Below are 15,954 nucleotides of genomic sequence, written 5' to 3' on the forward strand. Positions count from 1 at the left end.
TCGTTAGATAGTAAAAGTCTCCCTGTTTTTTCCAGGCAGTGTGAGATTTTAACTGCAGGTCTACATTTGTGTCTCCCATAAAGATTCCATTCCCGCGACACTGTCGAGGACAAGGCTGATCACAAAGATCATATGATGTCTGTTTGGGTGGTTTATAGATTACTCTGATTAAAAATTTCTGATTTAAGATATTCATTTCTTGAAATAAAGGTCGTTACTTCTTTTACACACTTTGTGTCCAGTGTATAAAGGGAAGTCAAACGAAAACGAGGCAGATGGAGAAAAAAAAACGGTTCAAATGACTCTGAGCACTATGGGACTTAACTGCTGAGGACATCAGTTCCATAGAATGCACAGATGGAGAAAAAGTGAGTGAACCGTTGTAAGTAGGCTGTTTATGTTTTCTCTATGTAAGTAGGCTGTTTATGTTTTCTCTATGTAAGTAGGCTGTTTATGTTTTCTTATTGGCAACGTTACGTAGCGCTCAAAATGAAATCACTGGCTGTGCTGTGTGCAGTCTGTGGCTAGTTTGCATTGTTGTCTGCCATTGTAGAGGGGCAGCTGGATGTTAACAGCGCGTAGCGTTGCGCAGTTGGAGGTGAGCCGCCAGCAGTGGTGGATGTGGGGAGAGAGATGGCGGAGTTTTGAAATTTGTCATGAACTGCTATATTTATATATGATGATATCAAGGTAAATACATTGTTTGTTCTCTATTAATATCTTTCATTTGCTAACTATCCCTATCAGTAGTTAGTGCCTTCAGTAGTTTGAAACTTTTATTTAGCTGGCAGTAGTGGCGCTCGCTGTATTGCAGTAGCTTGAGCAGCGAAGATTTTTGTGAGGTAAGTGATTTGTGAAAGGTATAGTTTAATGTTAGTCAGGGCCATTCTTTAGTAGGGAATTTTGAAAGTCAGATTGCGTTGCGCTAAAAACATTGTGTGTCAGTTTAAGCACAGTCATGTATAATTGTTAAAAATGGGGAAGTTTCATATGTCGACCCTTAGCCGAGGATACCTCACTGGAATCTTCTGATTTTTTCTTGTAGTTTGTGTAATTAGTGTAGATTTTGTTTATTGCTAGCGCGTAATTGTAGAGAGAATCTCCTTTGTAGCTGCAGTCTTTCATTGTTGTACAGTAAAACAGTTGTGGCATGCATGTAGATTTGCACCAAGTATTTCGCAGCTGCAATTAACTAAATATTATTTTCAGTGCTATGTTAATGTGTTCTCTTATTTTTGATATTCGAATTGTGTTTTTCTGTGTTGTCGTGTGAAATACTGTGACAATAATGGCGTGTGAAAAACGTAATACTAGGCTCCAAAGTAAACTGAGAAATGACAGTGAAAATGAAAGCAGTGTGTTAGCGCCACCGAGTAATGAATTAACTGATGTTCAAAGTAGTAATTTGGTAATTGTGCATAGGGAAATGGAGCGGGCGGCAAACAATGGCGTGGACAGTGAAACAATTAGTGAAGAGGGAAGCATTATCGATCGATCGGTCGGCAACAGCTCGCCTCAGGAATCCGAAATGACAGGACACAATTTTGCAAATACTGTAGATTCAGGTTTTGCGTCCTCACCGTTTTCCCAAATGAGTCAAGACACGTTTTCCGCTTGTCAAAATGTGAATGTTGCCGGTGCAAATTCACTGCCGAAAAGCACTGAGGAACATGTTTCAGACACCAGTGCATTGTTATTACACTTAATGCAACAAATGGGACAAAAGCTACAAAAGTTAGACACAACACTTGAACAAAATCAGAAACAAATGGGACAAAAGCTTCAAAAGTTAGACACAATGGAACAAAATCTTCAAAAGTTAGACACCACACTTGAACAAACACGTGAAGATTTAACTACTGAGTTACATAAAATCGAATCGAAATGTCAAAAAGTCTGTAATGACGTAAAAACTCAAATTTGTGAGCATTTTCAACCTATTTTTTCGCGGCATGAAAATGCATTACAGAATCACGAAGCAGCCATAAAAGAACTGCAAATTATAGTACATGAAAATCATGAGACCTTGCAAGCTAAATTTGACTCAGTTGCATCTACCGATTCGGTTACGCAACTTGCAAAAACTCAGGAAAACTTTAAGGACACAGTAGATACTCTGAAACTTGGTTCAGAAAAACACACTGAGGAAATAAGTACACTATCGGAGAAAGTAGCCGAACTTTTGGATCAGTTCACTAATTTATCTACGAAGGTAGATGATAATCTGATTGACGCAAGACCGGTAGTCTTTAATGACACAGAAGAGTACGAACAAATTAGGAAATTCAAACAAAATCAGAATCAAATTAATACACAACACCAAAGAGAAATCCGGGAAGTACAAGATCAGCTGACACAGGTAATACAAGAATTACGTATTTCAGAGGACACTCGCGCTCCAACACGGGAAGAGGGACTTAGAAATACGGAAAAGCCGCAAAATAATAACACAGGGCATTTCGGAAGTTATGAAAGAAATTGGCAATGTGCACCAAATTTTGAGATGGAACGGCCGACACGACCTAACAATGACCGACATGCGACTCGCCGACATGATGATTTTGACTATAAGCTATTCATTACTACACGTAAATTCAAAACATTTAAGAATTCTGGCAACGACATTCATCCACAAGCTTGGCTCCATCAATTCTCTCATTGTTTTCCTCCCAACTGGTCGTTGGAACACAGATTAGAATTTATGTGTGGCTACTTAGAGAATGAACCAGCTGTAAGAATGCGATCGGTCATTCACGATTGCCACAGTGAAGGAGAATTTTACCATGCCTTCCTCTCAGCATATTGGTCTCAAGCCACACAAGACCGCGTAAAACATGGTATCATAATGATGAAACATTTCGAACAATCTGAATTTTCCAGTCTTGTGAAATATTTTGAAGACATGTTGCATAAGAATCAGTATCTTTCAAAGCCATACAGCCCCTCAGAACTCATCCGCATTTGCTTACTCAAATTGCCTGAACGTTTACGACATATTATTTTGGCAGGACGTTGCAAAGACGACATTGAAGCTTTTCAGGGACTGTTACAAGAACTGGAAAGTGACACTGACAATCACGGAACGCAGGAGCAAAACAATTACAAATCACATCAGTCGCAATTCCGCGATGAAAGAAATAATAACTGGACGCGACAAGGCTATTCTCACAACACAAATCGTGACTGAAACAGACACCACCCGTATTACAACCGTTGGCAGAGTAGTAATAATTACAGGGAAAGATCACCTCTCCGCGGTAGTGACTATCACAGAGACAATCAGAGAAACAGACAATATGGGAACCAAAATAATTATTATTACGGGAGACAGAATAACTTTAGACGCAACGGTCCAGCGCGCAGTTACGATTCAGGGAGAAATTCTCCACCACTTAACCGACAAGAAAGAAACTACAGGAACTATCGACATGACGACAGACGATATGATCGTAAGTTCATCAGAACTGGCGGGATTCTAACACGGCTGGGCCCTCTCGGCAAGGCGAATTTGTAGAAGTTAGGTCTCCTAATCCCAATAACAACGCGCGCCAACAAAGAGACAGACAATGACTCGCGCCGCAGGCACCCACGTGCGCCGGCTGGCTCAGAGAAAAATAACATAGATGCTAACCTTGAGAAAAATTCCAGTATTCTTTACCGACGTATACCGCATGACAATTGCATTCAAGTTCAAACTCTGCGTACTAGGAAGAGTAAAGGTTTACACCACATTTCACATGTAAAACCGTTTATTGAAAGATAATCTGCTTTTTAACTTAGTCTTTGCCATAAAATTTTTCGCTTCACATTACTAATATGCATTGTCAGACTTAGAATCTGTTAACATACAACAATGTTTGAAGTTAAATATCCAATCAAGAACCAAGAGAACTTATTTAAACAGAAATGACGAATGCATTGTTATAGTGAACAGACGTCACAGTGTTATTGTGTGTGTACATTCTTGCTTGTTTGTTGCACGATTACGTAACGACTATAAGGCTCACATACTTAGAACATTTACCAGTACTGCTAATGAGATTTTAATGCAACATTTTGGTTTACTTGAAAATATATTCTGGATTTAAAGTACTTTCAGTGAGATACCAGATGGCACAGTGGTTAGTTTATGTGACAGCTACACGATTTTTATCACGACGCTACTAATGAGTGACAATTTACAATGTTGCTTTTGCGGTGTATCTGTTTTATATCTGCACAGTTTTCTGAATTCTTCTGGAAAGAAAAACATGTTTTAGTAGTAACTTTTGTGGTATAGCAACAATGAGACAGCCTTTTTCGTGGCACAACATTACGTTACTGTACAGTACTTTCTTCATCACGCGAATAAGCATAATAACTACGATATCTATACGCAAAGCATTTCACTTTTGTTTATCATGAGGTAAGTACATTGACTTCTGCAGAACTTAGCTTTCGGAGGACGATAACTACGACACTTCCACACAGATTATGTTGCAACAAGACGCACATTTAGCGCTACAGTACACGTATTTGAGTGATTAATTTTGTACTTAAAACATTTATTTTTAAAGATTTTTGAATTACAAAGAAAGTTTTCCGTGATACATTTCATTCCATTGCTGTAATCTGTAACACCTGAGGGTATAATTACATTAATCCTCAGGGGGGTATACGCCTACTTTGTGTACCATGTGTTTGGCAACCACAAGGAACCCTAGCTAATATGGTATTTGCTTATACAACTTTACACATCGGTACCATATTTCTCTAACACACAAATTACACAGCTATCTGATCATTTAACTGAGAGATAAACATGTTTTTTTTACTACGTCAGTGACACATGTTTACGTAATTACACCGTTGGATAACTTCACACTTATGAAACTGTATTTTGTCTGTACTTTGTAAACTGTTCATATTTTTTCGGAATCATTGTGATACTATGAGAGCTTTGAATGATGTATTTGGTATGGATTCATGATTTTTAAAGTACGTTTGAGGTAGATGACACTTTTGACATGAGCAGAGAATTTTTTTAATTATTGGAGGAAGCCACGACGATTTTGAGATTTGACTGAAGTGTTATGATGTTATTATTACGACGACGATGTGTATTATGTTGTTGAGGAATGTTTATTATGCTACGTATTTCTCATGATGAAATATTGAAGAAGTGTCGACGAATATGTATATGTATAATGAGGTAAGGAATAATGAGTAGTGTTTAAGGACTCTGATTTATGAAAAGGATGTTGGAAACTGAGAATCGTACTTTAAGAGTTATGAAATGGGTGTGTAAATGCGTGGCTGTATCACAATGCCGGCGAAAATTTTTTTGGACACTTATATTTATAGGATTCTCTTTCTACAGATTTGCAACGCTAATTCTTGACCTGTGATATATTTTTATATGAGACTGCCACTGTGGCGGAAAAAGTTGTCGTAAATATTTCTGTAAGAAAATTAAGTGACCACCTGCACATAATGCGTCGTGGGCACCCAGCTGTGTCGGACACCTGGAGAGAGGGCCTTTCAGAGCACAGGAAGAAAAAAAAAAGGGAGGCCATTATCCTGGCCATTGTCATTCCTTTAGAGAAAGCATCGCAAATCCGACACGCTGATTACTTGGAAACATATCGTACTTTCTGATATTTACTGAAATGCCTAATGAAATGACAAGAAATAGTTTGTCTACACACCTGACTATGACTACTGTCTTTCTAGATGAGAGATTTTTTTACTACTTATGAAATGCCACATGACTATTGAACGATGTTCTTACGCTTTGCTTTGTACATAGTTGCTTATTTCATTTGATATCTAGTTTCTAGCTGCACTGCAGCATTGGTTAAAATAAAATTTTATAGATGTACTAATATAAATATTTTCTGTCTACAGATCGAGTAAATAATAATTTTTTAAAAAAATGAGGGAGCATAAAATGACATTTACCTTCACAGGAACTGCATTCATAATTTTCTTTTCAAGTAATTGGTAACTTTTTGGTAGAATAACTTCTTGTGGTGCACCACTTTAATTACATAGATATTAAGATGTGAATATACATTTCCCTTATCTGCATTGTTGTTTTTACTGTAATATTTTTCTGCTTGAGCTATGTCATGTTTAGATATAAGTTGCTGTTTGCCAGGCATAGTGCTACTGAACTTTAATTTGGGTTACTCTGCTAAGCCAGTTTTACTACTCATTTATTTTTATTGTTGCTGCACATTGGCTCATATTAGTTGTAGTGTTGAATTGCTTGGTAATTTAGATTTACTGTAGCTTGCTTTGCGATTTTCCATTTTTTTAATTGCTGTTTATATTAATTGTTTTATGTGCTGCTGCATTGCCTCGTCCCTTAGTTTAGCATCTGAGCTCAGTAGATTTAAGTTAGCTTAAGAGGGGGTAGCCTCTAAGAGAATGAGTTGCGATTAATTGGAAGAAATGCATTGAGAAAACAGGTTTAGGTAGGATTTTCTTGGAAATAAATGTTGAAGTAAGAAATGTATGAACATATAAATACAGAAAGCATGCTTAGATAGAATTTTTTTGGTGGAAACAAAGGATGAAATAAGAGGAAAGATATATGAAGTTTTGGGTTGGACTGCAGTACCACATGTTACACTGAAAACGAACCCTGTCCTTTCCCTTTTGTGTTATCCCACTATATGTTTGTGTACCCTTGTGTATTTGTTTTCTTCCTGTCTCTGTGTACAGTTTCATAGAATTTTTTCCTCTTTTAATATTAAGCTACATTCACTATGATGAGGAATACTGTTATCCTCAAATATAATTGGCATTAATAATATGTTATTTACTTTGTAAAGATGTTAGACATTATTTATTCTGTTTTGTGTTAATGCTCATGTGTGAAGTTGATGTTTCGAAAGTTACTCTGATCTTTTATGTATGTACTCATGTCATAATTCCTGTAACACTGATGTATATGTTTATTTCTATTCTTTTGTAAAGCCTGTACTACAAATGTTATCTATATTGTTATGTTTTTAATGATGTATTTTGTACCTTTATTGTATTCTTATGTTATAAAATTGTAATTGTCACCAGTTCATGATATTATTAACTTGTTAGTTACATTTCACTGCACACGTTTCTGTTGGTCGTAGTATATGGACAGTATGTGAGAAGTTGGGACTGTTAGTGTTTGCACGTGTGTTGATAATTCAGCAAGGGACTGGATAACAGCATTGCTCGTTCTAAGGACAATTCCAAAAAACTTTGTGAGTGAACAAGTGGTGGTTTATGGACTTGCTATATTCTCCGCAAGACTCTTTGATGGTGAATGTGCACCTGCACAATCGCAACAGATGGCTGCTGGCCATCTCTACAAGGACTACAGTGGGTCTGCACCTCTGGTGGCCCACCAATACCATTATCTCTACAAGGACTATAGTAGGTCGGCACCTCTGGTGGCCCACCAATACCATTATCTCTACAAGGACTACAGTGGGTCTGCACCTCTGGTGGCCCACCAATACCATTATCTCTACAAGGACTGCAGTGGGTCTGCACCTCTGGTGGCCCACCAATATCGTAATCTCTACCAGGACTACGGTGGGTCTGCTCTGTGATAACCTACCTACCAATATTCATCAAAACTTCGACTGACTCTGCAGTGGGTTTGCTCCATTGTGGCCCATTACCTGTCAGCATGTCAAGAGTCAGCACTGTCTTTCCGTTGGAAGGACAACACTACTTCTTCAAGACTGTATGGAAATCCACTACTTCTATGTGCAATTTCTTTTACTAATGAGAAAGTGTAATTACTATTATGATGAATGATCAGGACTATCTTTATGGACTGTGAGAAAATTTTAGCTTTTGACCAACATTGTATCAATAAGTGTGTGCATTCTATATCTTTGTTACTGTAATTGTGAAAAGTTTTTGTCATATCTGTATTGGCCAGTGCCCAACACCATTTGTAAAATTTTTTTGTGGGGAGCATGGGGGCTATGTAAGTACGCTGTTTATATTTTCTCTATGTAAGTAGGCTGTTTATGTTTTCTCTATGTAAGTAGGCTGTTTATGTTTTCTTATTGGCAACGTTACGTAGCGCTCAAAATGAAATCACTGGCTGTGCTGTGTGCAGTCTGTGGCTAGTTTGCATTGTTGTCTGCCATTGTAGAGGGGCAGCTGGATGTTAACAGCGCGTAGCGTTGCGCAGTTGGAGGTGAGCCGCCAGCAGTGGTGGATGTGGGGAGAGAGATGGCGGAGTTTTGAAATTTGTCATGAACTGCTATATTTATATATGATGATATCAAGGTAAATACATTGTTTGTTCTCTATTAATATCTTTCATTTGCTAACTATCCCTATCAGTAGTTAGTGCCTTCAGTAGTTTGAAACTTTTATTTAGCTGGCAGTAGTGGCGCTCGCTGTATTGCAGTAGCTTGAGCAGCGAAGATTTTTGTGAGGTAAGTGATTTGTGAAAGGTATAGTTTAATGTTAGTCAGGGCCATTCTTTAGTAGTGAATTTTGAAAGTCAGATTGCGTTGCGCTAAAAACATTGTGTGTCAGTTTAAGCACAGTCATGTATAATTGTTAAAAATGGGGAAGTTTCACCGTCTACTAATCAAAAGTGTCGCCATAACTCTTAATGCCTTTATTCTACTGTGAAAAAGACGGTCAGTGTCTTCATGGAAAAATATTGGCCGTTGCTCACGGCATAATGATTGTACCCACATCCACGTCCAAAACAAATCAACGGCCACAATTGTCTTCCTCCAGCACTCCAAAAATATGGGAATCTTGTGGGGACAGATCGGGACTGTATGGAGAATGCGTTAGGACTTCCCAGTGGATAATCTGTAGTGTAGTCGAAATAGCCTTGGTGGCATTGTCCTGCAACAGAATAATGCCATCCGTCAGCTTTCCTGGGCGTCTGGAGTTGATGGCGGACTTCAGTTTTGCAGTGTCCACATACCGCTGTGTGTTAATTGTGACACCGTGTTCGAGAAAGTGAATGAGCAGTGGGCGCTTGCAGTCAAAGAAGAAGGTCATTATGAGTTTCCCAGAGATAGCGTATGTATTGTTTCGAGTACGTTGTAGACATTTCGCTGGGAAGCCCTCACACATCCTCCATACAATCTCGATATCTCCCAATGAAGTTTCTGTGTCTTTGAAGTCCTTAAGCAAGACATTCGAGGAAACTCATTTGCATTGAAAGAAGAAGTACACGCCTGTGTACAATTATGATTCCATAGACAACCACAAATATTTTTCCATAAAGGCACTGGTCATCTTGTCTCACAGTGGGACAAATGTGTAACGGTTAAGCTGATTACTTTTGCCATAATAAACAGTTTACTTATTTTCTTCATCTGCCTCGTTTTCATTTAGCTGTCCTTCATTCTAATAGAATATTCAGCTTCAGATCACAGCAAATATATGCATCCACACCGCGCAAACAATGAGCCACGCTCTCAACCCTTAGAAGCATATAACCTGCAAAAGGGGCAGAATCGGAGGAGGCATACGGACCGAGTCACGTGCCAGGCAGCAGAAATTACTGGAAATTCTACACCCACAATAGCCCGTTAAAGTTCCGAAAATGAACTACAACGATTCACGTTGACGCGAAAAACTAATAGGTAATAGGTATGTACTATTCATGACGTCTGAAGGGTACTCGCCTCTATTTGCTGACCAGTAGGGAGACAAAGGCCTGTATTCGCTCCGGTAGACGTTTTGTAGGCGTCGCTAAAGTCACCGATGTCAAGGTTCTATGCTACAATCGTCTGCCTGCTTTAGTGTATGAAGGGCAAGCTAATATAAGGTACCGAAAGGCTGCAGATTGTTTAATGAGAAGGAGTCATTCTTAACAAGATGGAATAACAGACGTCTCTGACAGTGCTGCTATGTGTCTTAAGCTGTGATTAAGGTTTGGCAGAGGGAAGGGCTTAAGTAAAACAAATTAAAGCATTCAGGAAGAACTGACATTGGAATTACAGCTTTATAACAGCAGAGGTAAAGCAACTGAGACCATAAATTAACTTGTGATAAGCGAAACAGTTTAAATCAATTGTGCAGTAAAACACAATTAAATAAGCACACAATTACAATGAGGAAAATGAAAATCATAAAACGACAGATTTATGAGACTGTTATTAATATACAGGGTGAGCCAAGCGATACACATACTGAATTCAAAAAAAATTAAATCTTTATTAATGTACTCATTCTGTATTCAATCACAATTTACGTATTCTCGTAGAAGATGCTGGAAATGGCCTCCATGTTGTGCAAAAGACGACTCAGCACGTTTCTTCATGTTAGCTGCTACTGTTGTGAGGTCGCTACAATTATGCAAGATATATCGTCTCCGATATTGTGTTTGAGTCGATTGTGTGAATGTTATTCTTAGAGACGTTATCCGTCTTGTGTCCCCAAAGGAAAAAGTCGGGGGTAGATAAATCGGGGATGTAGGAGGCCACAAGTTACGTGAAATGATGTGTCCTCCAAGGAACCAACACTATCGTGATGCTATTCCCAGTGTCTGCTGTTGCACCATGTTGATGCAGCCAGCAACATCGTTCACAAACCTATAAACAATGCTACTAACTGAATAAAAAAAATGGCTCTGAGCACTATGGGACTCAACTGCTGAGGTCATTAGTCCCCTAGAACTTAGAACTAGTTAAACCTAACTAACCTAAGGACATCACAAACATCCATGCCCGAGGCAGGATTCGAACCTGCGACCGTAGCGGTCTTGCCGTTCCAGACTGCAGCGCCTTTAACCACACGGCCACTTCGGCCGGCCTAAGTGAATAATCGTGTTCTGGTAACGTTTAGCTGTTATTTTTTCGGCGAAAGAAATTAGGCCTACAATTATTTTGCGCGAAACTGGACGCTAAACTCTTAGCTTCTGTGAATGCAATGGGGTCTCGCGCTAACCAACACCCTAATACTGTTGTGAATGAATCGCAAAAACCATTGAATATAATGTAGTATTTCTTCTCTTGTGAATGAAACGCAAAAACCGTTGACTATAACACACTACCTCTTCTCTATCAGCTTCTTGAAGCTCTTGCACAACGTGAATGCGATACGGGTGGTGCCTCAGCTTCTTTGTAGCTCTGTAATCAGTCCCGTAACATATTGCACTTGACTGGCACAGTTTTCATATCGACTTTCTTGGTGAGCGTAGCAAGGATGCGTGGATATTTCCCAAGGAGGCAACACTTAACACTGAAGGTCGGTTGGAAAGTTCACATTCATTCACACTAACAATTTTTCTGGAACGATTGACTATGCGTGAAATCGTTGATTCGTTAGACACCTTTGTTTCAAGAAAAGCTACCATAATGTCTTCCTGACATTTTAACATAGACAGCGATATGAAGAAACTTTTAAGAATGAACATAAGGTTCAGCCTGGGAAAATATGCATATTTCTTGTCACAACGGTAACTCAACACTGACGTCAGAAGCGTAGGAAAGTGCAACTATTTCATATGCCTTGCATCTCCCACGAGGTTATCTGTTGCCAGCACAAACATTTCCACCTGTAAGAAACGCAGTTTTCCCCCAAAACTAGTCTTTGAATTTAGGTTTATGTAAGTTCTGGCTTAAGCTGTACTTTGTCAGTATAAAATAAAAACACATACGAGTATACACAGAAAGTTATTCCTTAATTAGTATACAACAAAGTATGTAACGGCCAGGCAAATGAAAAAGATACACATGTAAAAAAGTAGGAATATTGTTTATTATTTCAGAAACAATTGCCATAACTGTTAATATATTCATTCCACCGTGAGACAAGATCGTCGGTGCCTTCATGACAAAATGTTTGTCGTTCCCTAGTGAACCACGATTCTACCGAAGCATGCACCTAATCGTCCAAAGCAAACCGACGACCACGAACGTCTATTTTCAGGCTCCGCAATTGGAGATCGTGTGGAGAGAGATCGAAACTATATGGAGGGTGTGTAAGGGTTTTCCAGCGATAATTCTGTAGTGTAGTTGAAATAACCTTGCAACATGTGGACCCGCCAACGAAGGCACTGGCTGTCTTGTCTCATAGTGGGATAAATGTATTAATAGTTATGACGATATCTTTTGAAATAATTAACAGTTTACTTATTTTTTATCCAACTGTCACTGTTTGTCCCTTTTAAAATTTGAGAATACTTATAAATAAAACATTTGAAAAAGAAACGGTCAAAGTTTCGTGAAATGGTTTGTCCAAAATAAGAAATAAAACACAGTTAGTGAAACGTTTGACGTGGCTCATTTGCTGAACATGTGTTCTAGCATCATTGAAAGGGACGTCTAATATTTCCATAATGTGATTTATACCTTGCTTTTAGATTAATTATTTAACAAAACAAAACATTTTTTCGTGTTTTTATTATTTTTTTCATCTTTTCTTCGGAAAGCAGGACATGTATTTAAATTTAGACTGGCATTCTATTATTATGAAGAATATATAGATCGAGAGAAAGAAGAGGAGTTATAATTTGGGTTTAATTTGATGTTTATTTTATTTTTTCAACTTGAAAGAAAGAATTCCAAAATTTATACACCAGTATCACTTTTTATGGGGAAAATAGTTAGGCCCTAAAGAGGCGAACCTTCTGCACTTCACTTGCTAACAGCAGCTGTACGTGAAATATTTCAGCTTGCCCTCTTCACCAAAGAAGATTTTCTTAATTACCCTGTTTTCTTTCAAGCAGTTAAACCTTTCTTGAAAATCTAAGCTTCACTCTGGTAAATTTGTCCTCAATTTGTCCATTTCCCAGTCTTTGTTTGGCTGTGAAAATTAAGATAAAAATCCATTTTGTAATTTCTAGGACTCTTGGTTTCGCTCAACTTAGACATTTGATCAGACAGTATGGTGAATAAAAAACTAGAATGTGGGTATTTCAGTCAATGTCTTTTACTTCAGATATGTTCGTTTCTGATTAATTACTATGATTCTGCAGTCCTGAGTCCATACACTTTGCAAACCAACGGCGATAATGTGTTCGGTGGCCCGCTGATTGTTATTTTGTAGGAGTATAATACGTTTCAGTACTGGTATCACAATGTTCTTTCCTTTCGTTAAATAATCGCACAACACTTCGCTGCACTAGCTCCCTTCACATACATCTACTCTTCACAGATACCTACTACGTTGATCACAGAGGGTCTCTGTTTCGGATTTTCAGTGTTTTTACAAACAGCCATGATAGTTAGTTATATAGTTTCATTCAAGGACAGGGCAAAACATTAATTGCACGAAACAAAATGAACTCTGCTGCATTCCATCGTTGATTTTTATATTGTAATTCTCCATTTTCAGGTCCTTGTAAATTACAGCATGGACTAGGAAGACCGTAAAGCTCCCTCTGGTGTGCAACACAGCAGTTAATCCAACTTCTGTCAAATTATTTGCGATAAGCATGCACAGCACATTTTCCATACTACCGTAAACGATGATGGACGTTTGTAGGCTGACTACCTCACCCTCGTTTCAAAACCTCTTATACATCTGGACTTATAAGAAATACTGACTCTAACGAAACCAAATGAAGGAAGAAAAGTTGAGACATTACCAAGAAACATGTTATCTTAGCATTGCGCACCTTCACACTGAAAGCTTTCTTTAGAACATTACAATAGCTCAATTGTAAACTGACAAGAACTATTTGACACTAGATAAAGTATTCACGGAGTTCACCGTATGTAATAGATTAAGTCTGCGTCATAGTTCGTTTGCCGAAACTCGATTTTGGTATTTGGAGCGTAATATTCATCCAGTTTAGCTCTGGAAGGGAAATCGTAAGGGTGTTGTTAGGTGATGCGAAATGGGGAATACCCGTGTGATTACTAATCCCGTACGTACCTTGAACGCTTCATAAGTTCTCAGAATGGCAACGAACGCAACTATATATCTATTGAAGTTCGGGAGTGAGGTTTTGTTCTGTACCAGTTACATACTGACTTATCACTGCACAAGTGTAGAATATTAGAATTGCTACAATGACAATTTAAAACGGTCTTGATTCTCACATAATTGAGATAACGTAAATTAACTTCACTTGAACTGTTCATGACGATGGTTTCCTGGAAATCCATTTTAGTCGGCAGTGGTGGCTTTAACGCACGCATTCACAGATAGGCACACACTAGTTGCCTCCCGCTGGCCTATATTGCGTGCCGTGCTGCGCAATATCGACGTGTCGGATTCCAGTAATTACCCACTAAATAACCTAATAGGTAATAGCAAACGAACACATGTATAATAATGCGACAGTCGCTGGAACGTTACTGACCTTATCATTTCAATGTTACTCCGTGTAACTATTTGGACTGGCGATTTCTGCTTGTAAATTTTGAGAATACATTAATTTCCCGACACAAATTTTTTCCCGGACCGGTTGGTTAGTAATGCTACTAGCTGCACGGCATTCGCAGATGACACTCTTACTATGTTCTTTGGCCTCTGTTGTGGTTGTCGGACGGACTGGTTTTGTAAGCCCACTTTTATTTCTCTTGCAAATGTTTTCTTGTAAACTAGTTTGGGGGCAGACACTTTTCTTTTGTTAGGAAACTACTTCCTTAATTTCGCCAAATGTTCAGGAGAGTTTTTCATTTCGAATTGTGGTGTTTTTTCAAGTAATTCTTGCGAGTGATGTCTGTTCTTGAGTAGTCTTTCCGTTCGCACTAGTATGGACTACGTACTGTCAGCATTGCTGCTTCTGTACATCAGAATCACCTCGCCCTTATTCAAAAATGATGTTTTCTTCAATTCGAGCCGATCTTGTTGCAGCAGCACGACAGGGGAGAACAGCGGCCATTTGCGAATTGTCTGCAGAAACTTCAACGAGAAGCAATTTATTTTCGTGAAATGTATTCGCAGTTACGAATACGAACAACCACCAGCTGTATTAGGGAATTACGATAACGAATATTTGTGCCAGAACGGGACTCGATCCCGGATTCCCCGCTTTATATGAGGTGTCGCCTTCACAACTTTGTCTATCCGTGCAGCATGCACGGTCAGAACCAAATTCCATATATGGTTGTTCCTGCGTCACAACCTGTACTCGTACAGACTTTATGTACTTCTCGTACAGGGGAGGACATTTTAATTGAAATTCACTGCCAGATAGTGACGGATAAATACGATATTGCAGTGTGTGTGTTGTTAAAAAGAGCGATGTAGTGTTTCATTGGACCTGCACACATATCCGAAAGATCAGGCCTGCGGCGTCTACAGCCGTCATGGAACATATGAAGCGTATTCGCAATGTCGAATACGAACGACCGTCAACTGTATAAGGGAATGACGACACGAATTTTTTTCACTGTTGTCATTACTTCATACAGCCGAAGGTTGTTTGTATTCGCAACTGCGAATACATTCCATGTACTTCGTGACGGCTGTAGTAGACACAGTGCCTGTTCCTTCGGACATTCATGCAGGCATCGTTCTTCGTAACAACACAGGCAGAGCCAGATCAATTTATTTTCACTTACGTTTTTGTTTAGTAATTTAATTCGTAGATTTATTGCGTGTTTGAGTGCTGAATAGGCACAGTATAGTGTTTTAACGGCTGTGAATGTATGTATTTGCACCATCTGTATCTCTATAGGTGCTTGTTTATTTTGGTTAGAACAGCCAAAGCCAGTCAGAGAGCTGAGTAAGGTGGTTAGCTCCTTTCCCACCAGAACAACAAGAGAGAACAGCGTTTCTTTGTTAATTATTTCTATGAGCTTGAAAGGGCAGCGAATTACATTGATTTACTTGCGTGTTTAGTAGTTTAAGTCGCAAATTTCTTGGTGTTTGTGTGCTTACTAGTCACGGCGCCGCCTTTTAGTAACTGTGAGTGTGTAGTTCAGTCGTCTTTAGGATGAACAGCGATCGTGATTGCTGTGTTCAGATACTAACTGAGTTGGGGACCCTTAGCTCACATCTCCAGGCGGTGCTGGCGTTGGTCTCACAGCTTGA

Source organism: Schistocerca serialis, chromosome 3 (assembly GCF_023864345.2).
Source record: "Schistocerca serialis cubense isolate TAMUIC-IGC-003099 chromosome 3, iqSchSeri2.2, whole genome shotgun sequence".
NCBI classification, from domain to species: domain Eukaryota; kingdom Metazoa; phylum Arthropoda; class Insecta; order Orthoptera; family Acrididae; genus Schistocerca; species Schistocerca serialis.